Source organism: Leuresthes tenuis, unplaced genomic scaffold (assembly GCF_036924035.1).
Source record: "Leuresthes tenuis unplaced genomic scaffold, fLeuTen1.0.hap1 SCAF_1, whole genome shotgun sequence".
Classification (NCBI taxonomy): domain Eukaryota; kingdom Metazoa; phylum Chordata; class Actinopteri; order Atheriniformes; family Atherinopsidae; genus Leuresthes; species Leuresthes tenuis.
Genome location: NW_027325355.1, coordinates 14,633,345 through 14,653,027, shown reverse-complemented (window position 1 = coordinate 14,653,027; position 19,683 = coordinate 14,633,345). Strand labels below are relative to the sequence as shown.

Sequence of the window (19,683 nt, the reverse complement as noted above, 5' to 3'; positions counted from 1 at the left end):
CGTACATGTCACACTCGGTGCCCAAATCTCTTAGGTATTTCAGGATTTCGCTGTTAAATACAACAAGGGGCTATTTAAAGATCCCTTAAACGTCCCTTAAAATCTACAGGGCATCACATTATGTTGCCATAAACACACAGATTCTGCAGATGTCATGCTTCATTAAAGGCGATTTTTCAGATAAGGTCGTCGTACTGGCAGTCCTCAGCTGCCTCACCTGCGAGGCAGAACTCCCACACTGGCTTTTCAGGCTTTAACGGACTCGCTTTTTATTCGCTTTGAATAGGGGGAACTTCACGGGTTGTCACACTAAATAGTAGTCTGCTGTTTTGCCTTACCAAACTGCTTGCGGTCAAAGTTCAAGTGGCTAATCAAATAGCATAATGCAAACGGACAGCGCTGGAGAGTGTTGATGCAGCCAGGTTTTCTGCATCAAACATGAAGGAGAAACTGATTGCTGGTTCATGTGCCACGACGCCCAGCATGAAACCTCTGGGAGACGAGCAGCTAGTCCTGCGTCTATTCATTCAAATGTGATAAAATGCACATGAGCAGAGATTCCGACCCCTTCTTTTGTCCCAACGAGGGAAAGCTGGACCCATTTTAGCACAAGCCACACATCCACTGTACATTCTCATGCTAAATTCCTGTCTTTGTAAGATGGACAAATCTGGAGACGATTGATTTCGAGGTCAGTCTGTGCCTAAGCAGCACTCTCTCGTGCGATTTGACGACAGAAAATATAAATGTGTGATTTAAATATAACCTGATACATGTGATTTTCAATTGTACTTATTAGCCCTTTAAAGATTCTGTCTACTTTGATCCAAAGACTTAACCACTTATGAGACTACAAATCCATAATATCTCTTAGTATAAGCCTTGCTTTTATTGCATCATCTTATGCTTGTGTAGAATATTTGAGTAAAGCTGCTTTACGTCCATTCGCATTGTTCCTGAAAGCATTTTAGCATTCCAACTTTAGCGTTTGATTCTAAGCACCACGGTTCTGAAGTGCATGCATTTGGTTTTCAGCTGAAGTCCAGGTGTGTTGTGTCATCTCACCTGAGCTGAGGAGCTAACTTCACTGATCACTGAAACTGACAGGAGCTCAGTCGAAGCGTCTGCTCAGACCTGTGTGAGAAAATGGGCAGAGGGAGAACAGAGACGACATGTTAGGACATCATTAAACTGCACATCATTAAACTGCATCATTAAACTTGCTTTCAGAAGTGCACCGTGGAAAAAACACAGTCATGCCGCTCGATCAGAGACGAGCTTAAGCCCACATCTTACAGCTCAAACCTCTGAATCCATCCCAGCAAGTCCTGAATCAAATGAGGGGCTTTTTTTGACACAACTTGCATCTTAGCCTTGTGCTGGACACAGCTGTGCGTGAGCCGTATGTGCACAGAGGAGCTTAGCTCTGTCACCTGTTTGCCAGCATCATTAATCCAAACTTCAGTGTGGTGTGGCCTCCTCTCCGTTTTGAGCCGACTCAGCAACAAAGGCAGAGACAATCTAATCTGTTCACTGTATGCACACGTGTTGATGTCTTTTTTTTTTTTTATACTCATCACAACACAAGAGCTTTTCATTAAAATTGTGGTTCATGGCATCATTCTCGGGCGTAGCCCCTCAGTAATGCAGGATTTCCGCATCATTTCTTTTCACCTTACAATCAGCTTTGTTACACGCTGTGAACGAAGCCGTCTGCCACTGGAGATTTCATCTTAAAAAGGTAACTCATTCTATGATTTGGCTATCTGTTTGGTGCTCTGAGAGGCTGTGCATGCCAGCAACTTGACAAGTGAAAGATGACAAAAGGGAAGCTTAAGATGCAAAAAAGATCAGCGTTCCGAAAGGGAAAAAAGGTAAAAAAGAAGGTTTACAGCAGAGTTAGCTTGGCAACTGATGATAATAATTAAAAAAGAAATCAAAGTGATTATTTTTCGCAAACAAGTGGTTACAAAGTATCCTCTGTGTGCCAAGTAGACGACTCCTCTTATAACATGTTTTCAAGATTTGTAAAATTCTTGGATTCTTGGTCTGTTGGGGCTGAGCCAAAGGATGACGAGTTAAGTCTTAAGCCAGGCATGAAGAAAGACAAGATTTGCACATTTACGCAGCTTTGTGACTGTAACGAGGTAGAACACAGAGCATCCTGTTAACATTAAATAAGTGTGAAAGGACTGTCTGGGGTGGGGGGCGGGGATGGGTGCTCTGGCGCCAAAACAAGCATTTAGAGAGAGAGAAGGAGACAGAGGATGGAATAGAGAGACACAAAGAGAGCAGAGAAAAGTTTCTACAAAGAGGAATGAGGCTGATTTATTGGAGCAGAGAGAGAAAAGAGAAACAAGTGAAAAAACGGAGGAAAAAGAAAATCCGCAGAGGAGGAAAAAAAAACATCTCCTCTCCTCTGTTAAAGAATAATTCAGTTTACTGCAACTAAGTCTTGCTCGTGTTACTGCTTATGCTGGTAGCAGATGATGCAATCTCATTCTCATGATTGCATTTGCATGCTTTAGCAAGCTTTAGAACTTTAGTTTTTAGAAGTGTTCTCAAATTTCAACCCAATTTCCCAGAAAATTGTTGGGATGCTGAAAAAAAGGTAAACGAAAACTAGAATGCAATGATTTACAAGAGGAGTGAGCCCGAGATTCAATTGGAAAACAGTTCAAAGGCAATATTTCAGACAAATGTTTTTTCTTTTTATATATATACACACAATACAAAACAATCCTTTATCAAAGCTTTGCTGCATAAAAGAAGGCTTTTAGGCGCAGTGTCTCATTGAAATTCCATTCAGTTGCTATTGCCTGAAGTTTTATTTAAAGATAATGACGGTATTTAACTTTAGCTTTGAAGAAAGAAGAAGTTTCTCATGGAGGAGCAAAAGTTACAGATGAACGGGCAAGTGTTCGGAAAGCTTTTCTGCCAAAGAAACGTCAGGAAAAAAAAAAGAAGCTTTTACTGTGGCTGCTTCAGGGCCTCCGTTGAGTCTCTGTAGAGATGTTAAAACATGTGTAATTTGTCTTCAGTAAACTCGACATGCAACACCACTTAATAGGTTGGGGGATTTCAGTTTGAAGGTCTGATTAGCTGGGCTGACAGATCAAAGGGTGATACATTAAGATGGAATAACCAAAATTAAAGAGGTTAAATGAAAGGTGAAACACGTGTTTTAATTCAGTGATGATTTTTTAAAGGGTTTTCCTTGAATTTACATGCAGAGAGAGGGAGACAAAAGCATAAATCATTCTCCAAAGGGGGAAATTTCGCTGATGTTATGAATGAAAGAAAAGTCACACAGGAAGTATTATTTCTTCTGGAAGAGAGTCGACCGGCAGGAGAAGCTTACTGTAGCCAGGAAGAGAGGCAAAGACACGGAGAGATGCCTGGTGGCTGCGGCCTGGCCAAAAATATCAAGACACCCTTTTTTTCTTCCTTTCCATCTGACTAATAATACATTCAAAAATAAATGGACTCTGCTGGATGAAAAGATAACAAGAGTTTGCATTTAACAACATTTTTGTTCCCTTTGCTAACTGTTTTCCGCCTCCAAAGCTCCAGAAATAGACACCACCCACCGATCCCCACAGCTTGTCGTCGCGCAAACTATCTGAGCCACATCCTATCTTATCTTCAAACTCATTAATTGAGCTTTCGCAGGATGCAACGCTGAAAATGTGACATCGCCACTGTCTTATCAGTCTTCCACGACCATCAGTCCACCAGTACATCTTTGAAGGAGGTCAGAGACTGTGACCGCGGGGTCGAACAAACAGGCATTTCCTCTTTGGGCCCCTGGAAAGGTGGAGCACAGCTGAAGAGTCATGTTATGCTCATCTTCATAACGTTGTCCTGTGTGTTCCTCCCATGGGGAAGAGGGCCAGAAGATTTACACATATGGCAAATGGACAGGCAATGGAGGAAGGAGGAGAAGGAGGCCAGAGGCTGACCCCAGCCACAGATTTGTCCTCTTCGTCAGAAACGAGGCAAACAGGAAATGAATCCTAAAATTAGCTCTGCGCTAAAAGCTGAACTCCATTTAAATGATCCAACAGAGGAGATGACAAAGAGATATTTCCGGAATTATCTATCTATCTTAATGGCATTTTGAGAAAAAAAAATTATATTATATCTTATATTGCTCAGCTTTGGTTAATCTAATCTCGTAGAGCTGGAGGAAGAAAAAAAAAAACCACAACAGCAAACACTCCATCAACTGATATTTCTCCATTGAGAATGAACTTTTTTCGACATTTAAATCTCTCTTTGGCACAAGGTACTGTGGGAGGAGTAGTCTGCGTTGATGCGATAAGACTGACCCACGAGTGGGGGAAAAAAAGCCCTGACGTGGCTCAGTTTCATTAAACAAATCCCAACTATGGACGCTGAGCTCAGAAAGTGGCCACGGCGCTGCTGCAAATTGGAGGTGAAGGTGAACCTGTCTTTGGTGATCAGTTATGCAAAAATGTCCCCCGATACACAGCAGATAAATTCATCCAAATCCTCTGCAGAGGAGAACAAGCAGCCCGCTCCCTGTAGGGTAAGTTACCTCTGAGCTGCTCCACCGGTGGGGCCTCATGACTCGTGAAAACATCACTGGTAATCTTGGGAAATCAGCCACATATTTGAAGATTTGGGATGTGTATTCTCTACTTAGAAAAAGAGTGACAGGTATAAGGCGGCTGATTGCTACCAGCAGAAATAAACGTGGCTAATGGTATCTATGGAAGTGAACATCACCGCAGGAGAAAAAAATTCCGTGCTGCCAATTTCTGTAAGTCGCTCTAGTGACTGAATTTGTGTAGAGTACAGTTCAGTCATGCACCATGAGAGGTCTTATAGCCCCTGGTTGTGTCTTGTGGCACTCATTGCCGGTGATTATAAACGTATCAGACACCGCATAGGCTCAAACTACTTTCTTGGGTAGGTTGAAAAAGAGGTTGCATTCCTCATGTGATCTTTTGACCAAAACTACCACGACGAGCCACAGCGAGAGCTTAAGGTCAGATAAAGGGAGTAAGATTTGTGTTCACTAAAAATTGTGCTTTCCTTTAAATCAGTCAAACCCTACTTTGTTTCTCAGGGAAATACTTGGCTGAAACAACACCCGCTTTTTAAAACCTACACCACAATTTCATTGACATAAAAATCAAACATGCGTATAAAAGAGAGACCAACGCCAAGACGGATTTATGATATCATTGTGACTGCTCAGAGGCCAGTGGCTCTTTCAGTTTGCGCTGCTGGAGCGCTGGGGTTCAACCTGGTGGTCCAGCCAGCAAATCTGACGGAGCCTCTCCTCTGAGGTCTCTCTGCTTCCTCCCTTTTTGAATCGGCCGTCGCCACCCCATTTCCTCATCTATAATTCACAAAGACAGCCTCCCTCTCCCCACATACAGAAACACACGCAAGGTCTCCCTCAGGCCAGCGCACACCACATGACAACAGACACAAAAAAACCCAAAAAAAAACCATGCCTGGTGAACACATCAAATCCAAGAGGTTAGGGGGAAACTCAAAGGTGAGCACTTCTTTGACATGTCCAAAATACCATGAGGAATAAAGCACAGGAAGATGTCAAGGCCAATCTATGAAAAACCCAATTTTCTTAAATTCCTTTACAATTGTTGCAATAGAGGAACTGGAACTCTGATGCAAAGCAGAGATGAAGCTGCGGGGCTGAAGAGCCAAATTCAACTAACGAGTATTATCGAAGCATCCGTTTCTTGAGTCAGAGAAACCGAGGCCAAACCAGTCTCCTCTGAAAGTATTTCAGCCTTTACAGAACATAGCAACAGAAATTAAACAGAGTCATCACAGCATATTGTGTGTATCTTCACCACTATGCAACTTGGCCTGTAGCATTTGGAACGTAATTAGAGAGACCCCGGGTCAAATCAAGCCTCCCGCACAGCACTGGTTTGACTGCACCTTCAGGCACAGTTGAAATTAGGGTAATTCAGCGTGCTAAAAAACAAAAATATCTTCCTTTCTTTCGTATACCCCAATTATAAAAATGAAATAGGCTTTTATAGTTTACTATCTTGGTCCTTAGAAACCCAACTTCCCTTATAAGACCTCATTTGGCACTAAGTATTGCTTGCTGAATTGATCATCTCCAAGGTATCAGTCTATGTCTACTGAATTACGAGTGTAACCCAATGAAACTTCTCGTACTTGCAAGGTCAAATGAGCATGCAAAAATGTGTGCCATTATTTCAAGGAATTCTTTTAAAGTAAACTAGGAAGTGGTAGGACAGGCGTCCAATGAAGCCTACGTCCCATCTTGCAGTTCAATAGAACATTATCTGGAGCAATGTTTAAAACTGCCATGGCAAGTATTCCTTAATGCAATTTGTTTCGGCATATTTATTCATTTCCTTTAAGACCAGTCAGTCGCTAGTTAAGCCAAACTTCCCCCAGAAACTCTGTTTCTGAGCATGTTTCTTAGCACTATGTACATATATATATTTTTCCATTAAAATAAGCTTTTTCTTGGATGCAAAACTGCATGCCACTGAGCACACACCATTGATAAATTGCTAAGATTTGAACAAACTGTTTCCATAAAAAAAACTCATATATCATTAAATGTGCTTTCCTGCAGACGTTTATGGTTACTTTCAAAAACATGCGCTATGCATGTTTGATTTCGTGTAAATCTGCCTGGTAGATTTTGCATCATCTTGCTGAAAAGACAAAACAACGTAATGTGAAAGTTATTCATTTTCATCCCCACAATTCGAGCGCATATCAGCACTAACAGTTTGTAAAGTAATTGAACCATGCTATGTGAAAATCAGCAAGAGAACAATCGCATGACCTGAAAAGATATAGAAACCCTTTATCATTTCTTCAGAGTGCGCTCTTCAAGAGGGACTTTAATTAGAAGGAAGGGGACATGAGCTTGGTATAAGACTTCAACTTAAGCCTGACCTGACCTCAGAAAGGAGCCACTGCCCTAAAGGAGCCAAATTATACATCTTATCTAAGAGCATGTGAACCCTGATTTTTCTAAGCACATCTGCATCTTATAAGACAGCAAGAAGGAGCCACTGACATCATGGGAGAAAACAGACTCACACTCTTGTTTTATACCACAGATACATAACATTTTTTTTGCCTGGGACCTAACCTACAAGCTTAAACACATGCAAGCAGCAGTAATGCAAACCCAGCAGGACCAGGTGCTGGTTTTTCTGCCTCCAAGGCAACAGCTGCACTTTAAAGTGAAGACAGGTGGCAAAACCGGTCTCTATGCGAGTGTTTTAGTGGCCTGAGAGCATGACATCCGCATTTATCAATCGACGTGTTTGCTCAAGGCGGTAGAAACTCATGCTCAGAGGCCATCCGTTAATTACTGTGGAATACTTTCACTGTCAGGCAAGTGAGGGTGGTGAAAAATATCTTTAGAGGGAGGACAAGCTTTTGCAGTTTAATCATAGCTGCAGGGAAATCATGAAATCTCCAACTAATACACGAGAAGCATCTAAGATAACAAAAGTATAATTGCATGATTTTATTTAACAATCCCTCTCTGTTGTGTACTTGTCATGTCAGAAATTTCTATCAATCCTGTCGAAGACTTTCAAGGATGAAAAGCCATTCGCATGTATTGAGCTCAGCACTTAAATCCTCTTTGCGGTAAAAGCTGTGTTCAGTGAGTGCAGCTTTCTTGTTTTTATACAGAGTGCTTTTATTGAGTGGAGACGGTCTTCTTCATCATCTCTCCTGGTTAATTTCCATCATGCAGCATCACCACACATTCTTCAACGTGGCAACAAGCATGCGTAAAAAGCTTTGCCAGTTTTGCCGCAGACCAACCTGAGATGCTTGGCCGGTCACATCTGTCTCCGGGGTTCACTTCGTCACATAGTCAGAGCTGTGATGTCCCGATTTACAGCCATCGACTATCACCTGTCACCAAAAGCTGTTTGGTATTTTGTCAAAGTCCACGGGCTGCAGTGTTTCTTACGTTTGTCAGTATTTTATTGATCCAAAACTACAGAGAAAAAAAAAAAAGAAGCTGTTGCAGCTATTGAATAAGCTTTGACTGGAAACCTTTTTCCTGCAAACAAGATTAGGAAGAAATAGCAGATGTAAATTGCATTTGTATGTATTGCATTACATACAATTTGTTACTGCACAAGAAGCAGGCTGTTGCTTTCCGTTAAATTTTCCAACAAGCTTTTTTCCATGAAGACATTCATCTATGCTAATTTGGATGCCATGCTGCTGGGATGATTTCTTCTGGTAGTTCTGGTAAGATCAGATCAGATTTACTGTCACGTATACATGCATACACACGAAATTTGTCCTCCGCTTTTAACCCATCCAGGTAGGCACCTGTTGACACATAGATACAGATGCCATACACTGGAGCGGTGGGCAGCCATTCACAGGGCCAGGGTAGTATGGGGGTACAGCGACTTGCCCAAGGGCACCTTGGCCGTGACAAGGAGGTGGACGGACACCAATCTTTTTGAGTGGCTAGAGAGTGGGAATCGAACCGCCAACCTTCCGATTATTGCACGACCCACTCTAACCACTGTGGAAGCAGCTGATTGAAATAAGACCCCAAATCACAATGAGTTGAAGAGCAGACGACTAGGTTGCGGAGCAAGAACGCAATGGAGAGAAAAGAGGAGGAAGTTCAAACCATTTCTCCCCTTGATCATCTTGGGAAATGTGAGATCAACATTTAAACAGATAAAATGGAGAAGCTCGGAGCCCTGACAAGGAAGCAGAAAGAATATAATGGAGGCAGTGTTATTTGTTTCACCAATACATGGCTACAGGAATGAAACTTCTCTGCCAGGGTTACAGACAGGGATTATGTTTCTTGTTAAGAACAGATGGCGTCATCTTAAACATGTTTAATTGTTGGCTGTCGGTGTCCGTCCACCTTGTCTATCAACAGAGTTCACCTGTGTCACCTGCTGTGTGTGACATCATCAACTCAGCAATTGCCGAGCAATAAAAACAACGATCCCACCCAGTCTGAAGATTTCAATAACTCCTCTCTCTCTGCTACACTTCAACACGAAAGCTTTGTCAGCCGATTCTTGAGCAATGAATTCTACTTGATCTATTTATATCAACAATATATCTATAACAATAATTTGTACCTCAGCAATATCATTTTCCTTTCGGCATTAATCAAGTCATTTTGAATTGCATTGAATGGAATGGAATGGAACTGAATTGTGAGATACACTTTAAAAAAAACAAAACAATGGGTGAAAATCCCGCCTTTTTGTTCTTCTTGTGGCTGAAAAAGACAAAAGGTTAAGTGAAGGAGGAGAACAACGACCTTCTTTTACAAGCTCTGCATCTCTCCGACACCTACATTTCTTTCCAATACATTTCAAATGCCTTGCTGACTCACAGCAATTGGAGCCACTGGTGAATTTGACTCCAAAGCAAAGTCCGTCCCTCCCTCCCACTGCTCCTACCATGCGAGCAAGGCAACAGTTAGTTAACCGTCCTCAACAGCATCCTCTTATCCCCCCCAAAAAAGCAAGCCTCACTCTGAGGGCATGAGCGTGACAGAATAGGAAGAGAGCTGCTGGAAGAAGGAGAGAATAAAAGAGGAGGAGGAGGCGTAGGACGATTGGGGGGAGGCTCTGTTTGTGTCCCCAAAAAGGAGGACAGAGAAAGGGCGCATTCGCCCCCTTCACTGTCCCCTTCTACAACACAGTTGTCATCCCAAGTTGGTTTCCAGAAAGGAGACAGCTCGCCTGAGAGCAGCCCAGCAACCATGCAGACAGACGGAAACACAGACAGACAGACGGACGGAGAGAAGGGGTGGAGAGTCACGTCAGTGGAGATGTGACAAACATTCGGGTGACTTTTAGCACACCGTCATAGATGATAAAACATAAAGCCATGGGAAATTTTGACATCTTATCGACATATTTCATGGTGCCCACAGAGAAAGGAAGCCTACTCAACTGGCACCGAAATTAAAATTTGTATTTTTAACCATTTACCCTGCGGAAGAAGTGAACACACCTTTGGCCTTCCAAGCGGATCATTTCTCTGTTTAGCAGAAATAACTCAGAGTGGGAGTTTTGCATAATTGTCCATCCGCTTCTGACATCAGCTTGCTCTTTCACACTCCTACAGTTGCAAGATGTTTGATGCCGTTTCTGTGTGCACTCTGTTTCAAATCCTCAATAACCTTTCAACGGGACTCAAATCTGGCCTTTGAGTTGGCCGCCGTACAACTTCAACCATTTCTTGTGAAACAATCTTTGGTTGAGGATATCTTCAAATTTTAGATAGATAGCCTCACACTGTTTTCAAGAACTTTGAAGCAGAATTAAGCTGAATAAATGACAACAAGCTGCTCAGTTTTGTACATTAAAGGCTTTCTTCTTTCATGTCTCCCAGGTCAGTCAAACACAGGTATGTGGTTTTGCCTGACTGTAGATGCTGCACTTTGACACCAACCTGTCATTAGCATGTATAGCATTAGAAATTAAGGAAACAGACCATATCGTGGCATTAGAACAATTTGCGTTCCATGCCTCACGAGTGTTATCTTGTGAGAGGGAGGTGCTGAATCGCACTCTTTTGTTCCACTGAGCATTTGAATGCAAGAATTCCCTCCCATTCGCAGTTCATTGCTTTTCTACAGCGTTTTCACCCATCACTCGACAGTACACGGTTAGGGTTAGAATTCAAGAACTTGGTGAGGTCTGCATGCTGCAAAACATATGGCACCAATGCACTCTGTTACAGCTTACAAATTTTCACATTCACGTGTCTCGATTACGTCATGTCATATGAATGCTACCCGACAGATAACAACAGCCTGGGGATATGTCAACGTCTCCCAATTTACAACCTTGGACCGTGACAATGCTACACACTGGACAAGCGGACAAATGCGTGTCCATGACAATGTTTATAGCGTGTGCACATGTTTCGACTCTTGCTCCCTCATTGATGCACATGTCATGATCTCCCTACAAGGAGATTCTTACAGTTTCTTCTCATCTGCTGCCAGATTCTAATTTCCTACATTTGAAAATGACATTACAGGGATACTCACTTTCTTCAGATGAGTAATCCGTGTTTTAATCTAATCAAACTCTGAAAATGACTATATATTGACAGTTTTACGTGTCAGTTGTTAAAGAGCATAATGCTATATTACAAGAAAAAAGTCTACAGGGTGAACTTACACACATGTACAGTGTTGCCTGACAAATCAACTGGGAGGCTGAAGTGAACAAACACAGTATGAGACATACTGTTGTCCCATCAATAAAAACCTCACTGTGGTAAATTGCCCTGAACAAAGGTTAAGCTCGGTTTGCGTCCCAGCTTTGAACTTTATTACCATTCCTGTGGAGAATTCATAAATGTGTTTGGAAAACTTCTAAATCAACATTTGACTGTTAGCTACAGTAATTAACATACGTTGCCAGCCTGGCCTATTTCATCCTTTTCCAGAAAATCCAAGACAAAGTTTGGGTCACAGGAAGGAAGGACAAAAAAAAAACAAGGGTATGAGACAGAGAGAGAAAGAGAAAAGAGGGGGGCAGGAAGAGTGGGAGAGACACGAGAGATCAAAACAGATTAAAGCAGGAACATGCAGGGGGAGGAATAAACAAAGTGGGAGGTATAAAAGAAAGAAAAAGAAAAAAAGTGGGTGGAGAAGGGCAGAGAGAGGGAGCCAAAATCCTTATCTCTCCATCACCACCTGCTCCAAAACTCATCCAGACCAAGATGTCAGCAAACTTGTGACAGCCAGATCTGCAGACGCTGACACGCAGCCTAATGTGTCCCGCGGTCTTGCCCGACTTGGTGTCACGCCCACGGACAAACCACCAACAATGTGTTGGCTATGAATTGCTAACTGCCAATGACCAAATGCCGTCACAGTCTCAGCCTCTGACCTTGTCATAAATCTTTAGGAAAAAAAAAAAAAAGAAAAAAAGGAAAAAAAAATCTGTGGCCATCAAGGTTTGAAATATCTTGAATATTTTGTTTTTACACTCACATGCACAACAACATCATGCTCCGAGTGCTGGCCTGGTTGGCTCAATAGTCACCAATGTCTAGACGGAGAACGTCACAAAGACTAAAGGTCACCAAAACACAGAAACAGCTCCTGGCTTATCACAACATCAGCTCTTTGATTCAGCGATTTCAAAATGTCAGAAGCAGCCATAATGAACAATTACAATCACTGCAAACAAAAGGGAGTGAAACGCAGTAAAATATTGATTAAAGATAATGCACAGTCGGGAGAGAAGAAAGGGAAGCCGTCTGAGATGGTTTTTCTGACTACTGAATAAGCATATCACTAAAAAAAGAAAAAGATGCATTCACGTTTATCTCATCTCTACGGCTTTTATAGATTAATCCAACTATGAAGCAACAAAAGCTTCCATTAGACTTACTTATATCACTTGTAATTAACAGGGGAACACCTTACCTGGTGAGGTTTCGTCCAGCGTTTTGTCTGCAAAGAGGGAACGAGGGAGGCAGCGAGGCAGTGGCTTCTGCAGAGAGAGGAAAGAAAGATGGGAAATAGATGAGAGGCAGAAAGGCGAGCAAACAGGAGTCATTGAGGCAGCGCCACACTGACAGAAATGGCTGATGCTTTTTCGCCGGTGAACGGAGCTAGCAAGAACACCACTACAGCCTGCACACTCCTCTCTCACAAACATACACACACAGAGCCGACCGGCACGCTGCCTTGCCTCCCATCCACCAGCACTCACACTCACACTCACAGACAGTGCTGAAAGCCAGTGTCTGCACTGCATTGGGGAGGGGTGGAGATGGGGGTTGGGAATGGGAGGGCTGTGCCATATCTGAGTACAAGAAATGTGTATATGTTTGCTCGTCAGTCACATTAATTCATGTTTGAAAGGGATATGAAGCTCATCCAGCCCTGAGGGAACAGACATCCAAGATAAAAGACCAGCTTTTCCCAGAAAATATCAAGAAGAGTGTTTATCTCAGTCACTCTTTTGCTTGAAAATGCTGAAATTATGAATGCTTGAAACATTCAAACATGACAGTGAATGCGGCATAGGAGCGCGTGTGTAAAAGAGGGGTGCGGGGTTTGCCCCATGCTGAATAATTGCTCTGTCCTGGTGCTCATTTGCAGGCATGGCCAAGTGCTGCAGCAGGACTAAACAAAGGCAGAGAGGGGGAACGAGGGTAAAAAAAAAAAAAAAAAAAAAGAGGGTCTGACTGCAGACGCTGGACTACTAGAGAAAAAGCAGACAACCCAGAAGCACTGAAAGCCTTAAATTCTCTGCTCATTACTCCAACCTCAAACCACATGAAATGAAATATATTTATAGTGCAGAGACACACAATGGTCCCAGTGTGGCTATTCATCACCTGCACTAGCAGAGATGTCAAAGTGAACAAACGCAGACATTCTGAGCATGATAGAAGAGCTTAAAGGATGAGAGTGCAAATGTGTAAAAAAAAAAGTGAAATTTTTGCAGGTCCATCTTAAAAAGATCAAGGTTAAAGATGATATTTCTAGTCTGGTCCATACAGACTATAACAGAGGGACATCGAGCACTTTCAAAGTTAAAGAGATTTTAGTCCTAAAGTTAATACGAAAAGAGGCCAAGTCATGTCATCAGAAAAGAGCAATGTGTTCTTTTGTGAGCAGAATATCAATTTGATCAAGCTGCCTCCCTATGAACATCTGTTGAGGAAACCAAAAAAAAAGAAAAGTGACCACACACACTGTAATGCAAGTGACCTCTAAGAACAGATGCTTGTTTCGGATATGTATTTTGTTGTTGCTGAATTTGCTTTCCAATTTTGGACACGATCTGCTGCAAATGCCTCGGCTAAAAAGCACAGTCACAGGCACCAGATGTGCTAAGGTTCTTGTGTACACAGACTCTGGCTGTAACCTACGTCGAAAAGTAGAATGACATGGTCAGTTTTTGCGGCAGTCCACCATTTAAGAAAGCACTGTATTCAATTCTGCGCCTAACTGAAATCGTACCTGCAATCTGGAAGATGCACTATTAACAACTAAAATTTCATGTAAAACCCACAAATCTCTGTTGTGTCACACCAAATGTCTATAAATAAAATGTCATACCTTTTAACATTTATTTTGTGTAGATATATGTATTTCTTTAAGTAATTCCTGCTAGCTTCACTGGCTAACATCAGTTTCAGTAATAAAAGTAACCATTCTACGAGCATTTGCTTTAGCGCTGACTAGCGTGTTAGCGTCTTAGCTAATGGTTTTGGTTTCTTCTCCTACAACTTGACTGTTTTAGTTCACTCTTGCTGTTCTAATAGCAGGGTTGTTAGCCACAGCTTGCATTTATTATCCGTCAGAAAACTGTGACAACTTACTCTGCACCATCTCAAAGTTTAATTTCAACTCGAGCTGGAATTAAACTTTGTATTGATAGTTGTGCAGAAACACAACTTCAGATTAATACTGATTAATTACTCATTTTCATATCTAAACGATTGAACAGCAGCAACTTTATGCTAATGTATGTCTCACAACACCCTCACAACAATTTCTCTCATTTAGCTTATTTTCACTATTTTGTTTTAATTACACACAAACCCCAGAACAATTTTCAAAAATTAAACCAGTGTTTATTATTGCAGGTGTTAACATCCGCATTGCTTTACAGTTAGTTTGAACCGAACCAGAAGCCCAGTTCGGTGTAAAGAAACATTCCCGCACATGATCGCCAAACCCCAGAGAGACCACTGAGGTTGATGCAAGGCTGAATCATAAAGGATACAGTCATAAGGTTCCAAAAAACCACTAAAAAAATTAGAGGGGCAGAGGGAAAGGAGCAAGTCTGGTCTAATCCATGTCGTCTATTAGCTTGTCCTGTTTCGGGAAGGCAGAGAGAGCCATCAGTTTAAGACTATAATCAATCTGTCAACATCAAGGACTGGATTAAATCTAAAGACAAGAAAATGTAGCATTTAAACTCGCTGAGGGAAAAATAATCTTGATATAAAATTTAATTCAGTTTTTACTCTTTCTTCCCCTTTGAGGGTAAAGGAGCTGACGGAGGAAAATAAGAGATGAGAGAAAAGGAAGGCTGGGTGGCAGTGAGAGGAGAGATGGACAGAAGGAATCAAAGCTCTGCTCTTTCAGCGCCTGCTGCATTTAGGGAGGCCTTTTGCCAGTGCTGATTAGAGACTGAGGCTGCAGGACCGACTAGCATACCCACGAACATCTAATCCCCCAAAGAGCAGATGCTGGATGTGCTAACGCCAATCTGCCAGAACAGAACTGTCAACAGAAACAGCATCGTGCCTCTGCCAGATCATACATCGTTTTATTCACCGTGTTGAAGCATCTTTGTTAAGTGCAACCAGGTCTTATTAATACAGGAGTTCTCTGAGTTTTTAAAGATATTAATATTGTGGTGCATGTTGTCACTGCATATAGTCATAGCATACAGTTTTATCCTCTAATCCTGAATTAAACGTAGGTCAATCTCGTTGCCGTATTGGCAATCGGTTTGCGAATAAAGTCAGTCGTTGGCTGGACCCCAACTCACTATGATCAGGATTAACTGAATGGATCATCCTCTTTGTAATACGCATGAACCCCTTCATCCATCTTGGAAGAGAGATCTCACTGCTGATCAGAACATTTTCAGTGCTGTTACAGATCAAGAGCTTGTCAAAACAGGAATGAAGAATGAGTGATGACGTTTACAGTGCCAAAGATTCTACCATAATATCAAGCATCAGGCAAGAATAGCCCTGTTTATTATGTTGTTTTAGGTATAGTCAGGGTCTCTCTAGCGTGAAAACTTTTCTTTGCCTCCCGTCGGTCTCCTTAAGAACACCTGCTGTCTTGGAAGCTGCGCGACCACACGTGGTGACGCACACATTAGCCCTGGATTAGCCTGTCATGGAGGCTGACCTCTAACCAAATGACTGATGTGTGAAGAACAACAAATTAAACATTATCTGCTTCTGCAGGAAGAAAAACTGGTGCTGACTAATGCTGGATTTCATGTTTATGTAGACTGGCTGTCGTATCCTAAAAGTTGCCCGCTGAGCTGTCACCAAATCAGACTTCTTATGAAACCATGAGTCACGCTTTTTGGAACAGCAAAATTAGCACAAACTGGATTTTACTGAACGGGAAAAGAGGTCACCTCACAACACCTCTCCGTTCCCGTGACTTTTCCCGTTCAGTGAAACGGTTCACACAAGTCTTTACAGCTGTGATTTGCTTGTATATCATAGAGCGGGAACTGCTGAGAAAGCAACAAGCTGTTGATATGAAAGATTAAAGAGTAAAGTGAGAGCTTTCAAGACAATAAGACAAGAAGTGAGTTTGGACAACAGGGCATATGCAAAGCTCTTTAAGCACTGTATCTCCTAAAACTCTAAATCCTTCCCTACCCATTATCAAAGTGAAGGCATGAGCTTAAGCTTCAAGCCAAACTAACATATTATGCATCAAACGCCAAAGACATATTACAAAAGTTAAGTAGCATAATCTCAACATGTAAACTCTGGATTTGATCTTTATCCATAAATGTGGTGAGGTTTTCCATGAGTCAGTTGCATGTGGACGAATTCAGGGCAAACTCATTCAATATGTATTTGGTTGCAGAGATTTATGAATACATTACACTCATTTGCAAGGAAAACTAGATGTGGATGATGAAATAAATTAAATTTTCGCGACATTTTTGGCATAATCTCTTGGTATTTGTTGCAGATCGACTGAATACTTCTACTCAAGCAAATAGTGGTAAATGTGTATCATTTATCTGTTTGAATTTGAGTTTCTTTTCACTGGCTACACTTATGACAGTAAGAACTAGAGTCAGTGCAATGCTAATGCTGTCTCTACCTAGTAATCGCTCAATCTGGCAGATACACTAAGGACTGACTAAGTACACTGCTTGGATAAATAGGACTGCAGGAGCAACTCATTTCCGGCAAGGAATTGAAGCCCACTCACACCCACAACTGCTTTTTCCAGGCCTAAAATGTCCGAAAATACGACAGCATCTGCTTGTTTTGTTGTTTGTTTGAAGCAAAGGCAATTTGATTTAAGACCGTGGAGATCTAATTACCTAGAGCCGCACTGATCTGTTGTCTGCTCAAAGGTTGGGACGCACTAATCTGTCTCAGACGCGGTCAGTCGGTCCTACAACACTCTTATACTTTAATCAGCTATGGCTTGTCACTATCATTAGATTAGGTAACTTCCTTTGATATGGGATACATCAAATAAATTGATCAAAAGTATCTTTGCTTTAAACTTTATTTTAATTTACAAATGACCAAATAAGTTCTCCGCCAAAATCAAATGTTTCTTTTTGTTCTATTTGGTTCATTTTGTTTGGTTTTGTCTTGTTCTGTTTCAGGACTGACATCAGAGGTCACAACTAAGTCTGTTCCAGGAAAGCCGACTGGGAACAGGATGCATCAACAATTTTTTTAAATTTCAGTTGCAAAGACTATTCATAAACAATTGTGATTAATGATCCATCCATCCATCCATCCATCCATCCATCCATCCATCCATCCATCCATCCATTCCATTCCATTCCATTCCATTCCATCCATCCATCCATCCATCCATCCCATGCCATTCCATGCCATTCCATTCCATCCTGTAACCTCTCCTAGAGGATTCCTAGGTGTTCCCTGGCCAGAAGGGATATATAATCCCCCCCAAGCATGTTCTGGGTTCACCTCGGGGTATCCTTTCTGTTGGTTGTGCCTGATAAGCCTCCAAAGGAAGGCAACCAGGAGGCATCCTAATCAGATGCCCAAACTACCTCAGCTGAATCCTTTCGATGTGAAAGTACATCGAACTTCTACCTTCTTGTTCAAGTGGTCCCGAGGCCTAGCAAGATGGAACAAAACAAAAATCTACCGAGATTACTGTTCATTGTTTCTGCTGAATCTGAGCTTCGGCCTAAAGGCAACACTCAGGAGGAAGATGATTAGGGAGTGTAATCTATCTTGCTGCACACTGATGTGGTTTTGCAGAATGCATTAATGCTTCATATATAAGGGGTGCTGATAATTAACTGCTAAGCAATAAAAGCTATAAAATTCCTACAAAATCAATATGAAATGTAGACTGGGCTAAAGTAATTTATTTTTGCCATTTAATTCAAGTTTTAATTGCACAACCAAATGTGTCCTCTGTGTTTCATTCAACTTACCTATTTCTGGCTGTTAACATGGCTGAGCATCAATTGAGTAAAGTGTTTAAAATGAGCATTTCTCATTTCAATGAATATAAAGACACAGGCAGCTTCCATATACCTCTTAGTCGCCATAGAGAGGGTCAACCCTGCTTAGTTACTTTCACAGTAAAATAACAAACAATCTGAACTCTAGTCTGTGAGTGTTTTGGCAAAAAGTAACTGTTTATTTTATTATATTGGCACAATTATCTGCTCAAAAGCATGATGGCAACACAGTTCACGAAGAGCGCTTGAGAGCAAAAACAGCTTTTCTTGTTTGCAATTACTGCCGAGAGCAAATAGCAGGCAGTCCATTTGCCAAGAGTGGGCGTCACACCATCTCAATGACCAGCTGGCCGTTCATGACTAAATTGAAAACACAACCAGGAACAGAAGAGCTTGAAAGTGTTCAGTGCCTATCTTTTGCAACTGCTGGACCACCACTGGGTGAAATATTGGCTGTGATGGATGGGAAATCATTTTGCTCTCTACCACCCAGAAAGATCGGCCTCCTGGGGGTCCATATTGTCTCATGTCTCGCATACATATGTGTACCCAATGTGGAAGCAAGCACACACATCCTCCCTCCTACACAGACAGTCTAAAGATGGTCTGTGTGCGTGCGTGTTGCTACTGTGCTGTCATTCCTCTCTCTGATATGAGCCGAACACAGGAAATTCCTCAAATGTGAAATATGCCTCAGAGTTTTTAGGAGAAAGAAAAAAAGAAAGGAAGCGGAGGGAAATGTGTAGTAAAGCAAGAGAAGGGGGCGGGTGAAAGGGTTGATGCCTAAGACTGTGGGGGAATTCAGGAGTGAGAACGGAATCAACTGTTTTTATGGACTTGTATAAATGAGTGCCTGTCTGAGGGCGTGTGCCTGTCTTACAATGTATAGTGTGTGTTATATACATTCGATGCCTGCCAGGTTATGTGTGTGTGTGTGTGTGTGTGTGTGCGTGCGTGCGTCTGTGTCTGGCTTTACACTAAACACAGGGTACAGCTTCGGGCTTTGAAGTCGTCCCTACACCCTGGGCTGAACTCAAACACAGGCTACTGTACACGATCCCGTATGACTCCATGGAAAAAATCACAACATGCCTTTTATTCACATGGGGAACACGGCCCTCTCTATTCACCTTGTTAAACTTTACTAAGTAATAATGAGGACAGACGAGTTGAGCAACTGACATTTGTGTTGCCATAGTAAAAAAAAAGAGCTTTTCAAAGTTTAAACAGAAGTTGCCTTTGAAATCCATTATTTGTCCAACCAAAACAACCAGCTGTTTAATTCATATTTTGAGAAAACAAAACACCCTTTCCAACCTGTATTTGTTTGAATTTTGGCAACATTAGAAGTATTCTGAATTCACCATGTCTCATTGCCTGCATGATTACCTTCACTGGCTTTATTTAAACTGAAGAATAACACAAAAATGGGGTATTTGTCAGGCAAGTTCGG

General features: G+C 41.8%; 1 protein-coding gene across 4 annotated transcripts in view; it reads right to left on the bottom strand.

The window, feature by feature from the left end:
• LOC140293513 (uncharacterized) overlaps window positions 1-19,683 on the bottom strand; it is a 66,927-nt gene that overhangs the window by 30,734 nt on the left and 16,510 nt on the right. For 2 of the 4 annotated variants that reach the window (XM_072379575.1, XM_072379562.1), the window contains exons 1-2: window positions 12,464-12,761; window positions 1,066-1,134 (exon numbers count right to left, since the gene is read on the bottom strand). The gene's annotated coding sequence lies outside the window, so the exon portion shown is untranslated. Of the gene's footprint in view, window positions 1-1,065; window positions 1,135-12,463; window positions 12,762-19,683 lie in introns of those variants that run through there. The other 2 variants (XM_072379579.1, XM_072379568.1) reach the window with 2 other exon arrangements.